At 45.3% G+C, this 19871-nt stretch overlaps 1 protein-coding gene across 50 annotated transcripts in view; it reads right to left on the bottom strand.

Annotated features, from left to right (window-relative positions):
• Positions 1-19871, bottom strand: part of LOC102149416 (ral guanine nucleotide dissociation stimulator) — a 93078-nt gene that overhangs the window by 47987 nt on the left and 25220 nt on the right. For 10 of the 50 annotated variants that reach the window (XR_011426736.1, XR_011426728.1, XR_011426729.1 and 7 more), the window contains 2 exons: positions 19475-19672; positions 12130-12402 (listed from right to left, as the gene is read on the bottom strand). The gene's annotated coding sequence lies outside the window, so the exon portion shown is untranslated. Of the gene's footprint in view, positions 1-11279; positions 11423-12129; positions 12403-17126; positions 17333-19474; positions 19673-19871 lie in introns of all 50 variants that reach the window. The other 40 variants (XR_011426738.1, XR_011426730.1, XR_011426733.1 and 37 more) reach the window with 12 other exon arrangements.

Consider the following 19871-nt stretch of genomic DNA (forward strand, 5'->3'; position numbering starts at 1 on the left):
AGCTAGCGTGGGGGGAGATGAAATAATCATATATACACCATCAACAAAAATGACATTATTGTTTAAAAAGGTACAGAGACGTCAATGGGAATTTTGGGGAAAAGATAGAAAGTAGATGGGGAAAAAAATCATAAAACCTTTCATGGAAGAAGTAACCATAGGTGTGATTCAAAAAAAATCTAAAGGTACTGTCAAATATGATTACAACTGTGCTCACTAGAAGTTATGCTAAAGAGAAGCCTAGTCCCTAAATCAAGATGAGTTTGACCCTGCAGGTCATGGTCCAGCACAATTGCTCTGTAAAATAATGGAAAAGTTTAAAATTTTGCTGGGAGGAGGGGATTTGGCAGAGAAAAAGAGGGAGCAGCAGGGTGAGACACCGTATGGGTGGAGGGGGCCAGATTTGAGAACCTTTAGAGGCTGACTAGCCTAAGAGGGATTCGGGGAAAAGAAGAACTACCAAACATTTTCAAGTTGTTTGCCCTGGGTCCACGGATGCGCCACGCCCTTGTGGCCCTCTTTCTCATGCTTTCTGTTGGTTGATACAGGCTACTCTGTTCTCTCATGCTTTTTGGTGATAGGGGATTCTTTTGAGGAGATAACGGGAGGTGGGGCTGCTGCTGAGTGTATTTCTGGTTTCATACAGGTAAAAACACATTATGTATGAGGGGAAGTTTTAGTTGAAGGCCGAGTAGATCTTGGGGATGTAGATCCCTGGGCACAGGACCGACTTTCAAAGATGACGTGGGGGTCCAAAAGGAGATCACCAAGCAATAAAAGGCTCTTAGGTAATAGCTGGGTAACAGAATAAATAGAAAATTTCACCAAGGTGAAATATACGCTATGGTGAATATGTGGAGTTGGAAGGTAAGTTGGAAGGATCTAAAGGGCCTCAGAGGGGTGGACTGATTTGCTGGCCTGGATGGTGGGGGAAGGGTTGTGGGTTCATCACTTCTGTGTTTTCCCCTCCCCGACCATCAAGAACCTTTGGTGTCTATGCTAAAGCTCTGTGACGTGGGCCTGGAACTCTAGTCTAGAATGTGCACTCTTAACGCCCAGCTGCCTGAGGTGGCAGTGCACTTCTGGTGATGCAGATCACCCTCTTTGTCTGAGGAATGTTAATGCACCACGGCTGAGCTCCAGCGTGAGTTCCTAGGTATTCCCATCCCTGCCTTCCTGTGTGGGGTGGGGCTCCTTCTTCTGTCACTCTGCTACCTAAAGAGGAGTCCATGTTTCCCAATATTTCGGAAAGAGAGAGACATCAATCAGGTAAGTAAATCAGGTCCCTCAGAAATATCAAATCTTTCTTTTCAAATAGATGCATTCAATGCTATCAATTTCCCCCTAAGTACTGCTTTTGCTATACCTTATAAATTTTAATAAGTTCTATTTTAATTTTCATTTAGTTTAAAATACTTTGAGACTTCTCCCTTGACCAATGTGTTTAGTAGCGTGTTGTTTAATCTCCAAACATTTTAGGATTTCCAGCTATCCTTCTGTAATTGATTCCTAGTTTAATTCCATTATGGTCTGAAAACATACTTTGTACAATCTCTATTTATTTTTGTTAAAGTGTGTTTTGTGGCCAAGAACGTGGTCTATCTTGGTGAATGTTCCATGAGAGTTTGAGAAGAATGTGTATTATCGGATGAAGTACTCTACAAAATGTCAATTAGATCACGTTGACTGATGGTGCTGTTCAGGTCAACTGCATCTATACTGATTTTCTGCCTGTTGAATCTGTCCATTTCTGAGAGAGAGGGTGAAATCTCCAAACATAACAATGGATTCAACTATTTCTCTTTGCAGTTCTACCAGTTTTTGCCTCATATTTTGAGACTATGTTGTTCGATGTATACATGTTGAGGACTGTGTGTCTTGTTGGAGCATGGACCCTTTATGGTTATGTAATACCCCTCTTTATCCCTGATAGTTTTCCTTGTTCTGAAGTCTGCTTTGTCTGAAATTAATATAGTTACTCCTGTTTTCTTTTGGTTAGTGTTAGCAGGGTACATTTTTCTCTGTCTTTACTTGTAATCTATCCGTATCTTTATTTTTAAAGTGGGCATTTTGTATACAACATTTAATTGGGTCTTGCTTTTTATCCACTGACAGTCTCTGTTTTTTAATTGGTGAATTTACACAATTTATATTTAGCGATTTTTTAAAAATACGGTAGGACTCATATCTACAATGTGTATAACTGTTTACTATTCATTATATCTATTCTTTTTTCTTCTCTTTTTCTGCGTTTTCTGGTTTTAGACAAGCATTTTCTATGATTCCATTTTCTCTCATCTCTTACTATATCAATTGTTCTTTAAAAAAAATTTCAGTGGTTGCTGTAGAGTTTGTAATATACGTTTATAAGTAATGTAAGTCCTCTGTAACATTGTTTTCATTCCTTTCACTTATCCATATACTATAATCACCCAATACATTGTCACTATTATTATTAGCTCAATTGAGAATAAGAAAAATAAAAGTTTCATTTTACCTTAATTTATTTCTTCTCTTCCTCTTTTTAATGAAGATCCAAGTTATCATTTTCCTTCTCCCTGAGGAACTTTTAAAAAATATTTATTGCAGAGCAGGTCTGCTGCTGATGAATTCCCTCAGTTTTTGTTTGTCTGAAAAAGGTTTTATTTCTCCTTCACTTTTGAATGATAATCTCACTAGATATAAAATTCTAGGTGGGTGGTGTTTTTTCTTCTTTCAACACTTTAAATATTTCACTCCACTCTCTTCTTGCTTGCATGGTTTATGATGAGAATCCCACAACTCTCATCCTTGTTCCTCTAGATGTAGGGTGTTTATTTTCCTCTGGATTCTTTCAAGATTTATCTTTTGGTTTCCTACAGTTTGAAAGTGATATGTCCAAGTATAGACTTTTTTAGTATTTATCTTGTTGGGGTCTTTTCTGAGCTTCTACAATCTATGGTTAACCTGTCATTAATTTGGAAAATCCTTGGCCATTATTACTTCAAATATTTTTCTACTCTGTTCTTTCTCTTTTCTCCTTCTGGTATGCCAATTACACATGCTACATATTTTGAAACTGTCTCACAGTTCTTGGATAGTCTGGGCTTTAATTTTTTTTTTCTTTTTCTCTGTGCATTTCAGTTTGCAAAGTTTCTATTGACATATATTCAAATTCACATATTCCTTCCTTGGCCGTATGCAGTCTACAGATGAGCCAATCACAGGCCCTCTCCATTTCTTGTAGTGTATTTGGTTTCTAACATTCCTTTTGATTCTTTCTTAGAATTTCCCTCTGTCTGTTGACATTCCTCATCTGTTCTTGTGTGCCATCTACTTTTTCCATCAGAGCCCTTAACATACTAATCATGGTTATTTTGGATTCTACGCGTGATAATTCCAAAACCTGTGTCAATGTGAATGTGGATCTGATGCTTGCTTTGTCTGTTTAGACTGTTTTTTCTTGCCTTTTAGCATGCCTTGTAATTTTTGGTTGAAAGCCAGACATGCTGTATTAGGAAATAGGAACTGAAATAAATAAACCTTTAGTGTGAAGTTTTATGCTCATCTGGCTAGGTGTTGGGCTGTGTTTAATATTTACCGTAGCTGTGCATGTCAGAGGCCTCAATTTCCTCTAGTGTCCTTGTTTTTGTGTTTCTTGTGTCTTTAGGTTCCCCTAAATCTCCTCCTTAAACAGAGCCTATGCCTTGCAACTCTTTCAGCTATGATCCCATCACTATACTGCAGCCCTGGGGATGCGGTGGGAAGGTGTTAACGGAGGGGATATAATTAAATCTTTTAGTGGGCCTGTGTCCCTGGGTTGTGACGTTCACAAGTGTTTCTGAGCTTTTTTTTTCTTTTCTTTGAACTCTTTAGATGAGACCGGAAGGCTACAGGGGGCTGCAGTTGGGTAATTGCCCTTCACCCACGTGGGATAAGGCTTGGTACTCTTTTCCCCTGCTGAGGAGGCTTTTATTATAGAGCACACTCAGGGGATATTTCAAAATCCTTTCAAAATGGTAACCTTTCTTCTCCACCCTCCCGTGCCAGAAACATCAGAGTTTCTTCATGGTTCTTCACTGTGAGAACTTAGTAGGGTTCCTGGAAGTAAAACTCATGAGTAGGTGGGCCCTCCCCTTAAATGGTCCTCCAGGAGTTTCTCACTTTCATGCTAGCCCACATGCATCCTCAGCAGTTTGTCAGTGTCTTTTACGTGTTTCTAACAGTTTATGGCTCTAGCGGCTTCTGCTCCAGGTAAGCTGATCTTAACTGTGATTCTCTGCATTCACCCTCTCTGAAGATTTTGGGTAGTAGTTTGCCCTGCAACCTCAATTCTCTGGTGACTTCAAGAAAAGCCATTGATTTTCAGTTTGCTCAGCTTTTGCTTCTCCTAAGGACCGTAGTAAAGACTCCCAAGATCTTTAAGTGTTGGAGCTGGAACCAAAAGGCACTCCTCAAAGGATAATTCTTTATTTTCCTGTTCCCTTTCTCACATTTTTAAATGACTTTGGCTGGGCCAGAGAGACACCTAAAATGGGAAGTCTGAGGAGAGGACAGACCATTGCTCTCTTAGGGGAAGAGAACAGGCAGAACTAGGGCTTCAGGGAGGACTAAGGATTCCATTTAAATCTCACAGACTATCTGGGTGTGCTGGTAGGTTCCCAAATAAAATCCCAAACAGTGATTCTGTAGTCCTTGATTCAGTTATTTAGCGTTTCAGATCTGTGTAGGAGAACACCGTTCCCAGCACTTGATCATGAGTCATCTTGCCATGTCAGGCGCCACTTGCCAAGCCTTCCTTCGTGTTGGGCAGATCAGGAGAACAGAGCTGAGTCTCTGAGCAGATGCTGGAGCAAGAGCTCTGTCCCAGGATACAGGGGCCTATCTGAGGAAGCACAGATGTGACTGTGGGCCTCAGAGTCTATGCCCTCCTTGAGCAGAGGACTTCTGACTGAGAACATCAAGTGTGGACTCTAGCCAAAAATCCTCCTTCGAGTTTTTCAAAGAAGGAAAAACTGAAAGTATTTTATCACCTTTAAAAATTAATAAAAGGAAGGAACGCAAAATTATAGGAATTAAAATAGAGAGTCATATTATTCTTGGATAACAAATATCTGACTTTCCTAAACAGAGAAGTGAGACCAATGAGTCCCAGCCCCTCATTCTTTTCTTTTTGTTCTCAGTGTCAGGGCAGAGCCAAGAGGAGAAGAAAAGGTGGAACACCGAGTGGTAAAGTTCTACCTATCCCACCTGAGCTCTCCAAGGGTAACCCTTCCTGTCCTTTCCATGAGGTCCCAGGTCCATGGTCTCTGAGGATGTCAATCACTAGATACAGTCCCTCTCAGAAAACAGAGCCCTCAGAGGAGAGGATCATGGGAAAGCAGTCAGAACCTGAAACATTTCTCAGATTCCTGCTCTGCCCACATCTGGGCATGAAGCAGTGATGGACCTGGGCAATGGGCGTTGCCCAATACGTGGCCATATGAGATGTCAAGAGTCAGAACTTCTGTCTCCTGACCTTGTGAAAGTACTTTGACTTCCTGGATGATCAGATTCTTCCTTGAAGTAACCAGTGACCTATGTTCCTCACATGGTGTTTTTGAGCCTCACATGGGATGACATACATATATGAATGAAAGCCCTTTGTGAATGATAAAGCAACATACATACGTGAGCTTTATTATTATCATTAACCGTGCGATCTTGAATCCTAATTCTTAGAGCTCTCCAAGTCCAATCTACCAAGGGTACCATAAAGGACATTCTACTCTGCCTCCTAAAAGATCTCTTTGCTTCTGTCTTCATCACTTTCCTGGTTTCCCAGGTTGGAGAGCCTGCCACAGCGAAGCAGAGGAGGCAAGGAAGGTGCTTTCTCTGCTGCAAAGGTGACTAAACACAATCCTTCTTTCCTGTATCCAGCTTCTTAGCAGGGTCTAAGAATTTCTAGGGCCTCAGTGAAACGTGAGATTGATAAGGGAGGGAAAATCCTCAGATTTTGAAATCCAGATTGTGAAAGTCTTAGGGAGAAGGAAACAACATAGATTGTGAGCTCAAGGAAGTGGGGGGATGTGAAAGGACACTATGCAATGGGTGCCCCTACCTCTGTCAGACCAGGGCCCCATATATTTGTTCTGGTCCTGGCTGCAGCTATGTATATCCTGTCTCCTTCAGTCCCTGGGGCCAGTATCACGATACCACCTGCTTTCGTCAACTGCTATGTCCAGACCCCTCCTGTGAGGTGTGTAATAACACAACCATGGAGGTCAATTGGCTGCTGTTCCTGGAGGACATGGAAGATGATACTGCCTCTGTGTCCTCTCTGGCTTCCACAGCTTCTGGGACTGAGTCATCATTCACTCTGTCCTCCGCCTTCTCAGAAGTCCCTCCAGGAGACCTAACACCATCCCCTCCACCTGACCCTTCCCCACCGCCCCCCTCCGTTCTCTCACCTAACCCAACGACACCCTTAGCTGACTTTCTTTCACCCTCACCACCGGGTCACTCTATGCCACCAGAGCCTTTTCCTCCCTTGGAGTCCAAATTCCCAGCAGACCGTTCCCCACCCCAACCCCTTGCCCTTCCCCCTCTGCCACCACATGACACCCAGGCAACGGGTCCTATTCTCCAACCAGAGGCCACTCTGTCTCTGAATACGATCTTCTCTCTTGACCGCACCTTTTCCCAAGATATTAACGCCTTACCAAATTTGTCCCAGATAATCAATCCCACTGATTCACTGGCTTGTCATCACACACCACCAAGCCTGTCTGTCTCACCACCGACAGACCACCCTTTAACTGTGACTCAATCTAAATCGGTTTCCATCTTATTGAAGTCTGTTCCAGAGAACTCATCTCCAGATAGCCCTGGTGGGTTGTCCACTTATGTCCCAACAGTCAGAGGCACTGACCATTCAAGTCTGTCAATTTCAGAATTCTCTTGTTGTCAGGCTCCTGCCAAGAACATGTTCCTCCCCACATTATCACACTCTGATTTTCAACGAGAGCAAGTTTCCCTCCGTCTACCAGAGACCTGTCTCTGGGGAGACTCTGCTACCAATCACATGGAGGCCAGCAGCCATTCTTTCCTTGGCCTTAACGGCCAGGCATTCTTGGCAAGACAAATAAAAAAGAGAATGGATTTCCAGATATTAGAGAAGAAAGAAAAGGAGGAAGGACTATTTTCAAAACAAATGTGCTCAGAAAACCAACGGATGTCTTCAGGGAATTCATTGCAGCCACTTGATGTACAAGACACCACAGCCCCCTAAACTGGCTGGGACATCACAGGCAAACCAGAGCAGCTGAGCATTTGTCAACAGCTACTGTATGTCAAGACTTTGGGAGAAAACTTGCAGCAGAAATATACCCAGCTCTTTTGGGGTCTTCCCTCTCTGCACAGTGAGTCCCTGGTGGCCACTCTCCTGGTTTCTAGAAGTAGTGCCCCACTAGGGTCTCATTTTGTCTTATTCAATGGAATCTGTAATGCTTCTGCAGTCAAGATGTGGGATCAAGAATCTCCACCACTTCCCCATTCTCACCCTCCTCCCCTCCCCGATGTACATCCGCAACCCTTCTCTCAGACCAACCCCCAATCCCAGCCCCCACCTTTCACTCAGGTCCAGCCCCATGCCCACCTTCAATCCCCACTCTCAATCCTACCATCTTCTTCTCCATCCCAGATTAGGGACCATGGAGTGTCTTTCCATAGATCCCAGATTGAGTCAGACTCTCATATCTCAACTGAAAATCAACACCTGAAATGGCACATGTTGCAGAAGCAACAAGAAAGTCTGTGGGGTTTAGTCCCTGCATTCCAAAAATCTCAAGAAGCCACTTGTCCTCAAGCTCTCACCCCTCCTTTGGTCAGCCAGTCCTCACATGCCTATGTGCCAGTCTCTGTCCTTTCTGGCCATTTTCATATCACCAGTGAACCCCAGGATAAAATGGAGCTCCACATTCCAAGGAGGTTATTCTCACACTGCTGCCTCCATGCCAGTAGGAATCTAGAGTCTCTGTGTAAATGCACAGAAACATCTCAGCAAAAAGGCAGACATGCTCACTCACAGCTCCGTCAGCTTCAGGGCCAGAGTAGCAAGGATCGAGCAGAGACTGAATTGAGTTTCCCAGGAAGCTTCCATGAGACGATCTCAACAAAGTTTCAACTAAGGCAGGACATGAAGAGGAATCTTGGATATATCCTAGAGAAGAGCCCAGAAGATAGTCCTCCAAGGGTCTCAGAATGCTACCTACTGAAGAGTCTGAGGGCTGCCTCAGAGACAAAAAGTAGCTGTGTGTGTCACTCAAGGAATTACTCAGGGAATGAACTCTTAAATGTCTCAAGGAAGGACACAGACCAGAATGAAATGAAAACCATTCTTAGATTACATCTAAGCCAGAAGTTTTGGCAGATCACTGCGGGGTGGAGCCCCCTTGGGGTGTGTCATTCATGGCTGGCTGAGGACAACCCATCCCCTCCTTCTCGGAGTTCCCAGAACAATATGGAAAACAGAAATTTGAAAAACATAACAGTAGGTGGGGTCCACCCCCAGATGACCACTCCAGAGCTTTCTTTTCTGGATCCCAACACCCGACAAGTGCTAGAAGCCCATATTATAAGGTTTCGTGTGAGTCAGAGGTGGGGCCTACCCCTCAAAGTTCTTGAATCCATAAAATCCTATAAGTTGAGAGAAGCCAAAACATGGCCTCTTCCCCAATTTGACTTTCTCTCCTCAGCCACCTATATTTCTGGGGTGGATTCCAAAGCTGAGGTTTCCAAGCCCCCTGAGGGAAGCTCTAAAAGTTTTCAGGGAAATAAGTTGCAAACAACGAATTCAGTCCCCATCCTGGATCTTCCACTCCCTGCTACCTCATCTGTGGGCAACGAAGGACAGGGGTCCCTAAAACCATCCCACTCTGATATCGACCGGGAGCTTGCCAAGGACATCCAGGCAATCGAGCATGGCAGACAGACTTCAGAGATCCTCACACACAGCTTTATAGACAAAGTGAGTCACAGTAAGACTGCACTAGACAATAACAGATGCAGCTGAGAGGTGCCCACAAGGCAAGCTGGGGCTGGACATGTGCCAAGGGATGAGAATGTGAGTTCCAGTGATAGAGAGGACATGATTCAGGGCCAAAAGATAGTGGAGAAGAATTCAAAACATTTTTCCACGTCCACCATGAACTTCAGGGAGATATTCAAGGCTGAGGAGCTGTGCGTTCTTACATCACAATCTTGTGACATCTTGACAACCAACAAGTTGGGAAGCTCCCAAATGGTAAATATCAATGTGAGCAAAGTAGAAACTACCCTGACCAGTGAACGTCCCTCATCAAAAATACCAGTTCCCCAAGATTCCAAACCATCAGACATTAAAAAACAGCTCCCTACCGAGTTGAAGTTTCAATTGAAGAGCAAGGAACATAGCCAGCCTAAAGGCTCTCCCGCTGACATATCCCTTACTTCAGATAGCTTGCCTTCGACTCCTCACTGACTCAGTCCCAGAGCGTCTCCAGTGGGGACATGGGAGCTTCCCAGGTGCTGCAAGTCCACTTGGAGGACAATGGAGATTAGCGGGAACCCTGGGCCTCTAAGCATGTCTCATGGAAATGCCAGGATAGGAATTTCCCACCAGCTGCAAAGAGAGTGAGACCTCTGGACTCCAGAGCAGGAGAATGTGGAAGCGAGGATTCAGGAGTTGGGACGTCTAAAGCCAGAAAGAAGAGCCACTCTATTGAGGACAGAGAATTAGAGGGCACTTCCCCGTATCTGTCACAGAATGAACAGTTTCCTCCTGAAAGTTACTTCAGAAAAATAATGAGGCAGTTTTTTCAGTGGATTAATTCCAAGAAAAAAATCACAGGGCAGGAAAGTCCCCAGCAAAAAGCCAAGTTCACGTCAACCTTTGCAGCGCTCTGAGACCCAGCTCAAAGTGAAGCTCTCGTGAGCTGTGGGCCTCCTGAAGCTCATGAGCTCATGGCAGCCATCGGGAAGATCCTAGAGGAGAAACTGGCATGGAGATACGAACCTGAGGCTGCAGAGTTAAGTCAGCAGAAGGGGGAACTGCAGGCCCAGGTAGAGCCTGACGAGGGGCATCCCTCCAACTACGGGGCTCTCTCTGACCCACAGCCAGGGGAATGGGCAAGGACCACATCCTGCAGCCAAGATGCTGTCCCTCCTGACAAGAGTTTTCGTACAAGGGTTAGACAGAAAAGAGACAGGATCAGACAGCCCTGGAAAGTTGTGGCCTTCAAGGACCAGCATTTATGCCAGAGTCAACCCCCTTCCTCACCCTACAGGGAGTCTGTGCCCTATCCAAGACCCACCTGCATGCATGATGTATGCCACGTCCCTCCGGCCACCCTCACCTCTAATGAAAGCACTGTGTTCAGAGATCTGACTCTTCTATTCAAACAGGAAATGCTTCTCCAACACTTCCAGGGAGGAAAAATATCCCCAAAGAAATCATTCAGTCCTTGCTGAGAAAGCATTGCAGTTTTCACGAGAACACATCCTCTGATGAGAACCATGGTTAGCACAACCAAGGATACTGATCGTCCTCAATAAATGTTTCTGCTAGGAGAGAGTAGTGTTCTCTGTGTGGTGCTTTGGGGGAGTGGGTTTGGGGTTCCCAGCGCTTATGCTCAGGGAAAGGAAGGAGGGAAGTCAGCTCTGACTGATTTCCTCTTTCGGTTTCTGCAAGATGACCAGTCCCTTGTAGGGGGCCTGACAGTGGCTTTCTCAGTTTTATCTTGGGTCCTGTATTTGACCTTATTCAGATGTCCTGTACTTAAAACACTTTACTTTTTCATAAAAAGTACAAAAAGTTTACTCTAAAAACTTTTGGGCCTTTTCAAAATGAGAAAAACCCTTCAAGTCCAGAACTTGGCTCAACTTGTCTTTCCATCTGCTCCCTCACTATCCTGAACTATACACAGCTGCAGGGTGGGATGCGTTCCTCTGGAAGGATACAGCCAGAATTTCCCCTTGTTGCCTCAGAAAGTTTTGGAATTGGAAGTGTGGGGGTGTTTAGGCCCTGAGGTGAGTGGCAGGGGGAAATGTTGCTCTTGGATCTCTTGGTGAGGAATGAATGTCACCTGCTCCTAAGAGCCTTTCTCTCCCTCAGGAAGTCTGGGTGGTGGGCCACGTCCCCACGCCTCAGCTGACCCTAACGGAAATGGGGAGCAGTTCACCCTTCCCCTTCCTCTACCCTTCCTGGAGCGGAAGGGAGGAGAGAACTCGCAGCTCTGAAAAGGACCAGAGATATGAATCTTTTCCTGAAAACGGTAACTTACCTTCATTTAGAAAAAGTTGCTGATTCCTGAGTATCTCACAGGTGAGCAGTCAGTGCAGGTGTGTGTATGGATGGGTTTTGCGATTGTGGACACTGGAGCGGCCAGGGCAGGGTCCAGGAACTGGGTGGGTCCCGCTGAAGAATCTGTTATATGTGGGGTGTTAATCTGTCTGGAAGGCACATTCTGAGCTCAACAATGAGGTCTCCCTGCATGTGAGGACACCTCAAGGAATGGGAAGAGCCGCTCCCGAGGGAAACTTCCTCAGGAGGCCCAGCTTGGTAGGATTATTGCAAGACCAAGAGATCACCTGGCTATCATTTGTAGGAATGGTCGTCGGGCAGCCACCCAGAATTTGGGGCAAAAGGAGAAAACAAGTAGGGAAAAAGGAATGGTGGAGTGAGTGGAAAAGGAAGGAAAAAATGAGGAGGGGAAGAATGACCTTATCATCACTCCTCATGATCCCTGAGGGTCACTTCGAGCTCACAATGTCCCTTCCAGACAGATTAACACCCCACATCCTGGCCATCCATTCCACCCAGCACTACCTTACCTAGGCCTCACCTCCTGGAGACTAATCAGGGCTGGGGGGAGCACAATGATACCACTGCAGCTAAGAGAATTGGGGATAGTCTTCGAGATTGAAGACAGTATCTCCAGGAATGTTGTCAAGGAGGTTGTCCTCTCATTTGGTGCCTGCCTTCCCAGCCATGCTACATCTTACACCAAGGTTACAGTAATTTAGGGGTGTGTTAGTTACTATATAACAAATACCCCAAAAGTTAGTGACTTAAAAAACCAAATATTTATTAATTCATAGTTTCTGTTGGTGAGGAATCTAGGCAAGGCCTACCTGGGTTCTCTGCTCCAAGGTCTCTCACAAGGCTGCAATTAAGGTGTCAGCTGGGGCTGGGGTCTCATCTGAAGGCTTGACTGGGGAAATACACACTTCTTCGCTCACTTCTATAGCTGCTGGCTGGATGCAGTTCCTCAAGGCCTGTTGGACTGAGAGCCTCAATTCCTGGATGGCTGTTGGCTGGAGTTGGCCGGAGGCAACCTTCAGTTCCTTGTCATGTAGGCCTCTCCAACATGGCAGCTTGCTTCATCAAAGCCAGGAGAGAGTCTGCTAGCAGGACAGAAGTCACAATCTTGTAAACTAATGAGGGAAATGATATCCCATCACCTTTCCCTTATCCTATTAGTCAGAAGCAAATCATGAGGTCCAGCTTACACTCAAGGGGAGCAGTTTATACAAGGGTGTGACTAGCAAAAGAAGGGATCTTTGGAACCTTCTTAGAACTCTTCCTAACACAAGGGTTTCTTCTTGGACATCCCACTGAGTTCACTGAAGCAAAAGTGACCAAAGGGACCAAGTGGATCCTTGTGCTCATCCATATCCACGTCATCAAAGTTAAAGCTGTTTAATGGCTAAGCGGAGTAACGTCTGGTAAGAAAAACCTCAAAGAGATTGAAGCATCCAAAGAAGGAGGGAAAGGTGGCATGGAGGTAAAGGCGGTGTGGGGTCATCATGAACGGTAAAGTGAAAGGAGCCCTTAGAACCACCTGCCTCGCCACTGCCAGTATTCAGACTTAGAGGGGAGGAAAAATTAGGTGCAAGACGGCTCATCCTCACTCCGCCACCGTATCTCCACTCTGCTCTAGCTCCCCGACTACAGGCCTAAAGAAGCAACCTTCAGTTCCCATAGAGATAGCCAGGCTTATAGAGGAAGCAAACCCTACAGCTTGCAAGGTTTAACTTCTGCTCTTATTGATATATTTAATATAGCACATCCATCATTTCAAATTTGCTTCTCACAGCTTGAACATCAGAGAGGATGAATCACACAATCGATGGCAAAGCCAGTACTAGGGAATTCAGCATGTAGCTCCCATTCTGGGATGTTTTCCATGAACCCATTGCCAAAGAGCTTCTAACCAAGGGAGAGGTGGTGGCTCAAAAGGGCTGACTTACTGGCTGGGGTCACAAAACAAGTCATACCTGGTGCCCAGATATTTGCTTCTATTCAGAGAAACACTGGATGAGGCAATGAGACAGAATTTGCACACTCAGCACATCTAGGTAGTGAACTGTCCAAATGAGGTGACAGTACCACCCAGGAGTGATCCCACACTCTTGTTCTGCTTCTACTACTGTTTTCCTTTTTCCCAGATTCCAGTTCCTATGGGAAAGCAGGACTCTTACCAAAAGAAGGAAAACGTATTAGCTGAACAGTGACTGGAGAGATGAGGATGAATTTCTCTACAAACAGATTTCATGGGCTTGCTGCTTATACCCAGAGATCAGTGCTGTGCAGCTTGGGGGGCGTGGGGGGTGGGGGTGGAGGTGGGGGCCTCATTTACACGATATTCTGTGGTGCCTGAAGAATTTTCAGTGACATAGAATGTGATGGGAATGGGTTACCTGAATTTTTATACCCTCAAGCCCACACTCCAAACCTAATGTCAGGGCCAATAAAATGCATGAATTGACTGGTACCTTGATGTGGCTTGGGTATGGGAACCCCAGATCCCAGCTTCAGGTACTGTGAATTTCTCTGGTACCAGGTGCTGCCTAAGGGAATCAGCTTTCTTGAGGCAGCCTTCACATGGATTAACACTCAGAACTGTGCCCTAATCTGCAGCCACAATGAAGGGGCCAAGGCTACGAGAAGGGGCTCTTCTCTCTCTCTCTCTCTTTTTTTTTTAAAGATTGGCACCTGAGCTAACAACTGTTGCCAATCTTCTTCTTCTTTTTTTCTCTTTTTTCTCCCCAAATCCCCTCAGTACATAGTTGTATATTTCAGTTGTGGGTCCCTCTAGTTGTGGCATGTGGGACGCCGCCTCAACATGGCCTGATGAGCAGTGCCATGTCCACACCCAGAATCCGAACCAGTGAAACCCTGGGCCGCCAATGCGGAGCATGCGAACTTAACCACTTGGCCACGGGGCTGGCCCCGGGGCTCCTCTTGAGGCCTTTCCTCTGGAACTTCCACTGGCCCTGGATCAGAGCCTAAATTAGGCTATTTTCCTGGGGTCACAAGGACACGTTTGGTCTTCCTTAGGGAGGCCAAGTGGAAGCTCAGAGATTTGTGGAGGCTGCCTCCCTATCTCTCCCAGGAGACTCGGGGTCTGTTCCTTCCTTCTATGGGGGTAGAGAAGGAACTGAGTATTATGCAAGTTTAGCAATGCTTCACTGTGGGAGGGGGTTGGGCTGACAAGAGTAGGTAATTTTCCTTTGCAGGGATTCTTGCCCAGCTTGAGGCAACCTTCATTTGAAGCAGGATAATGCTGTTTCTACCCTCCACCTGAGGGGACTCCAGAAGGAATAAAAGTTACCTTTCCTCATTTGTCTTACAGGAAGTTCTGGGCTTCTGGGTTCAGGAGTTATTAATGGCTTTCATGTTTCCTGAACCCAAGGAGAAGTTGTGAGACACCTGTTGTACAGTCCTGTCCAGACCCTCATGTGGGAGGAGACTTTAGCTGGCTGCTCCAAGGAGAGAGGAGATAGGGGTTGACACAAGTGCTGGGGTGAGAGAAGGAGAGTTGCCTAAAGGTAGCAGTGGCTCCAAGACCCTGAGAATCAGGATGTAGACACGAGTCCCTTAGGTGGACGGGTTCTGTGTGGAAGTCCTCTAGGAGACAGCACAATGTTTTAAGGGATGAAGTGATGATGCTGAGATGACTAATCATCAAGCCCCATCATCTTGAGAGCTGTCGCAAGACACGGTATTGCTCACACTTAGCACAGAGGCTGTGCAGCCACTGGCCTTTCAATGGGCCTGAAGGGCTTGGGCAATGAAAATCCCAGGGGCAACCGAGATGGACTCAAGATCACAGGCTCTTACCTACATATTTGATGGTGAATACTTAACTAAATAGGCAAAAAGCTCCCATTAATGACTACTATTGTATATCTTCCTACCCTTTAAAATGGGGTCTTTGAGCCAGATTTAATTTAATTTAGAAAAATTAAGTACTGCTTATTGTACTTCAATCTTGTGAAACAAATTTATGCTTTTTATGTATATTATCCCATTTAAACTTTACAATGCTTTGAAGTAGGTTTCTTTACCCTCTTTTATAGAAGGGCACGACCTGAAGGACAGAGAAGGTAATACATATTCAGAGTGCTAGCACAGAAGAGGGAGCCAGGGATGGAGAGCCCCCTTACGCTGTGAGGGATTCTTTGGATGTAAATGATGGCAAGTACAATTCAACTGACTTTAAAAACAGGATCTGTTGACTCAGGCACCTGAAAAAGGTCTGGGAGTAAGGCTGCCCTCAGGCAGGAGGATTCATATTGGGGCTCAGCTGATGTCATCAAGTTTCAGTTTCTATCCATTTCTCTGCTCTAGATTCTGGACTGGCTACCTTGTAAGTCTGTCTGGCAAGTTCGTAGCTACATCTTCCAAACTAAAAGCACAGCCAAAAATGGGTTGTTTCTCCCACTAGTCCCTTCAAAAGTCCCACTGTGCCTTATTGTCTCCAGTTGGGTCACATGCCCATCCCTGACCAAACGCTGTTGCCAAAAGCATGGACCAATCTTTTTGGCCAAGCCTGACTTCAATGCCCTCCTTTAAAGTAAGAGCGTTAGTGATAAACAACTCCACTTGACAGGGACTGAAACTGACAACGGGGTTAGATCCCCAGAGGGCAAAAGAAGGACTATTTTTAGAAGGTGAGTGAATGCTGAGTGTCAAAATAAAAACAAAAACAAAACGGATGTCTACTTCAGCCCTCTCTCTCACCACCCCATTTCTGCCTTCTTGTCCAGAGTCATGCCATGGACTGAAGGTTAGAGTTAGAGGAAATGCCAATTCTGTTGAGGACAGGAAAGGAACTCAAAGAGGAAGGAATCAATCAGAGGCCCCAACATCCATCCGGATAGACCATCCAATGATCTGATCTCTCACTGTCTGCTCCTTCTCATCTTAGAGTCCTTTACCTTCATTCCAGTTCAGTTACGGCCATATCCTAGAACTTATCACCAGCAACACTTGTGTGTTCTGAAAAAATACAGTCTGACATTCCTCCCTTTATCCACTCAGCTTATGCCCTCAGCATGCTAATTCCTCAACCTATTCAGGAACTACAAGCCACTCTATACTTTCCCCTGCTCACCTGACAACCTTTGTCTTCATTTCCTCCCTCTCCAAGCAAAACTTCATGGGGCATCACTTAATCCTAAACCTAAATATACTGCTCTGCTCTAAACAGCCTACCCCCTTCTTTCATTCGTCCTGTCTAGCAAAATCCAACTCTGCCTGTTTTAGAACTGCCTTCAAATAAGGGCCTGCTTCCTTTTGGATAAAATCACACAAGTGTGTTTGTGCCCCATAAACTTCTGTTCTACATTTGTTGCTCAGCTCCACCACTGCCTCAGAATCCAGTCATTCCTCCTGTGTTACCATGTGCCAGACGCTCTTCCAAGCACTTGGGACACCCAGTGGAGGCAACAAACAGAGGCCCTGTCTCGGGGGAGCTTCTGTGATTGTTTTCTCAGTCAACTCGCTTGCCTAAGTTCTCAAAACAATTCCACTTTCCTACACCTTGTCCACACTCCTCGCTCATTGATCATATGTGCTGGACCACCAGAGGGAAACAGAGAAGTCATCAGATGGGAACTTTTCTTCATAAAAACTTCAAAACAAAACAAAACCAAAACCAAAATGAGATCCTCCATCTCTTCTTTCCTCCTTCCTTCCCACCATACTGAAAGGTTTCCCTCAATGCTTTCCTTAATCCTCCCAACCTGGGATCTGCCCGCCCTTTCCAAGTCACAACACTTTCACATGTGTGGACTATCTGCCTTAATTATCTACTTTTCCAGAGGACCAAGACTACATTCACCTCATCACAGCTGGAAACACCAAGCAGAGCTCAGAATCCTCTGGAGGAATACATTGGCAATGGGAGGGATCTATGGGGAGGTCCTGCCCAGCATGCTCTGGGGCGGGGCCACGTCCGGGGGCAGGGCCTGAGAGACTCTGAGAGCCTGTTTGGCTTCTTGAGGGCGACGGCACGAGCAACATGGCCAGACATCTCACCTCAGGCTTCTGGAAGATATGAGTTGAGATTTAATTCAAAGACAGGTTCTGAGGAAGGTTTCTGGATGCCTGAGTGACCTTCCCCACTGCCCAGCCTGAAGGATCCTTTCCTCCATGTGCCATTTCCATTACGGTGGGCAGGCCCTCACAGCCCCTGGCCCCCCAAACTCTCACTCCAGGCCCAGCCTTAGAAGGCGCTCAGAGGCCTGGGGGCAGGGCTCTGCCTGCCCAACACCACCCCCTTTGATGATGGCACTCTTAGGAACTCCACCAAGGTGAGAATAGTAATAAATAGAGTAACAATATTGACAACTGTTAAGGCTTCACCTTACACTGGCTGCCTGGCCGTGCACAAGTAGCCTGAGTCTCATATCTCATCTATTATGCGCAGATACTGATGTGTACTGATAGGGTTGGTCCTCGGAACTGGAATGAATGAGTAAAGAGTTTTGAACAGTGTTTACCTAACACTAGAAGTTTAATATGTGCTACCCATTATTATCACTCATTTAAAATGCTAGGCCTCCTCTTTATTATTTTAGAAGTATCAATTTACCACTCATTCATTCTTCCTTCCTTCAGAATGAATTTATTTAGTACCTAACATGTGCCAGACACTATGCCAGGCTCTGGAATACAATGGTAAGCAAAAAGGTAGAGTCTCTGCCTTCATGGATCTTACAGTCTAGAGGGGAGATCAGGCAGAAATTAATCATACAAGATTGTGTAAATGTCCCATGTTACATTCTATGAAGGGTTCATGAGCTGATTGTCGGTGCCAAGGGAGTTTAAAACATGGGGATTGGGCCTAACCAAGGAGAAGAGGGTCTTCCTCACCCACCCCTCAGGAGCTGATAAGGCTTAAGAGGTAACAGGTGAGTAGGAGACAACTTGGCAAAGCAGGGAGGGAGAAGTGTTCCAGGCAGAGGAATCTGGGTGATGAGAGCAGAGAGAGTGAGGAGGGAGGAATGTGATGCAACAAGAAGAGGGAAAAGCGTGGGAGGCACAGATTAAGCAGAGTTCTCTGGGCCAAATCAACTAGTTAAGTCTTTGGAGCAATGGGGAGCCAGGGGAAATTTTTAAGTTAGGATTTATTTATATGTGTAGGGTATTCAGATTTTAGTTGTATTATTTGAGTTTCCAAAAGATTACTGTGAATTAATACTGTGAATTAATGAATTACAGTGATTTAATGTGAAGAATGCTTTGGATGGGGTAAACAGGATGTGAGAGACCAGTGAGAAGGCCACTGCAGTAATCTACAAGAGAAATGATATCAGCATGGACCACAATGGTGGTGACCAAAGTGGAGTAACGTGGACGGATGTGAGTGGCATGACTTCATTAATTCTAATAAGTCGGAACATTTTTCCTTTTGTTTCGCTCCAGTGCCCAAGAGGTACAGGTTGGTGCAAGATGTGGGGTCTTTTATAGAGTTGGACAAGTCAGCAGACACGAAACATTTGAAAAGGCTGCTTGAACTGCTGACTAGCCAAAATCAAAGAGGAAGTTGACCTTCAACCCTTTGTTTTATTCCAGCTGCAGAAGTCATTTTCAGTTACTCTCTGACTCAAGTAAACACCACTCCCTGTCACCTTATCCCTTTGAGGGTTGGTTCACTTCTACATTTTCACTGGGACATGATTCTCACTGACAGTAGAAAGTTCGGCACTCAGACCTGCAGATGTGAAGACACTTGCTCCTCTCTCGAACTATTAGTACTTCTGGGAAACACGTCCCAGTGCCAAACTGTCCTGGTCCTGAAATGACCCCATTATTTGGGGAGGTAGTAAAGGAAATTGCATGTTTTAAACCCCGAGCGGCACTCTCTTTGGACATCGAAAGGTGTAAATGATAAAATACTTACTAGACTTAAAGACCAGGGAGTAAACGGGGGGGCTGGATGCTGCCCAGACTCTGTGTGTCAGCAAAACATATCTGAGCTCAGCGAAGGACCAAGACCAGGACCAAGTGTTTTCCTCAGTGGAATAGTTAGACAACAGAGGTGGGCAATTTAGGAAAGATAACTTCTTCTGTCCCTGCTTTAGAATTTCTATTACAAACAAAACCCAATCCTTAGCAAGATTTAAGAGCATGGGACAAAGACTGCTAGATGTTGAACTGCTGGGAGTGGGCCCACGTTTTATTTACCTTTGTATCCAAGCACATCCGCAGTGCTTGCCACGAGGCAGATACTCAGTGAATGCTGGGTGGATCAAGGATTCCTCTGTGTTTTCAGGGGGTATTTATATGGTATGGGAATTCAGTCATTTTTTGCCCCACTAGGTAGAGATGGATGCTTTCTGTTCTCCATGTTTACTTTGAACACCATTTAGCTACAGGGATGTTCTAAAATGAAATAATAAGGAAACCAGCTTTAATACGATTTTATATATACAGACAGATACACTTTCTGACCACGTGCAGATATGAATGCTCTCCCTGGAAGATGCTTTTGTAACCTAAATTGCACTAGAATGAGGTTAGAGATGGGGAAGAAAGGGAAAGTAAGGTAAAACTCACAGCTTAATTTCTAGACAGGATTGCT

This window comes from Equus caballus, chromosome 16, assembly GCF_041296265.1.
Source record: "Equus caballus isolate H_3958 breed thoroughbred chromosome 16, TB-T2T, whole genome shotgun sequence".
Classification (NCBI taxonomy): Eukaryota; Metazoa; Chordata; class Mammalia; order Perissodactyla; family Equidae; genus Equus; species Equus caballus.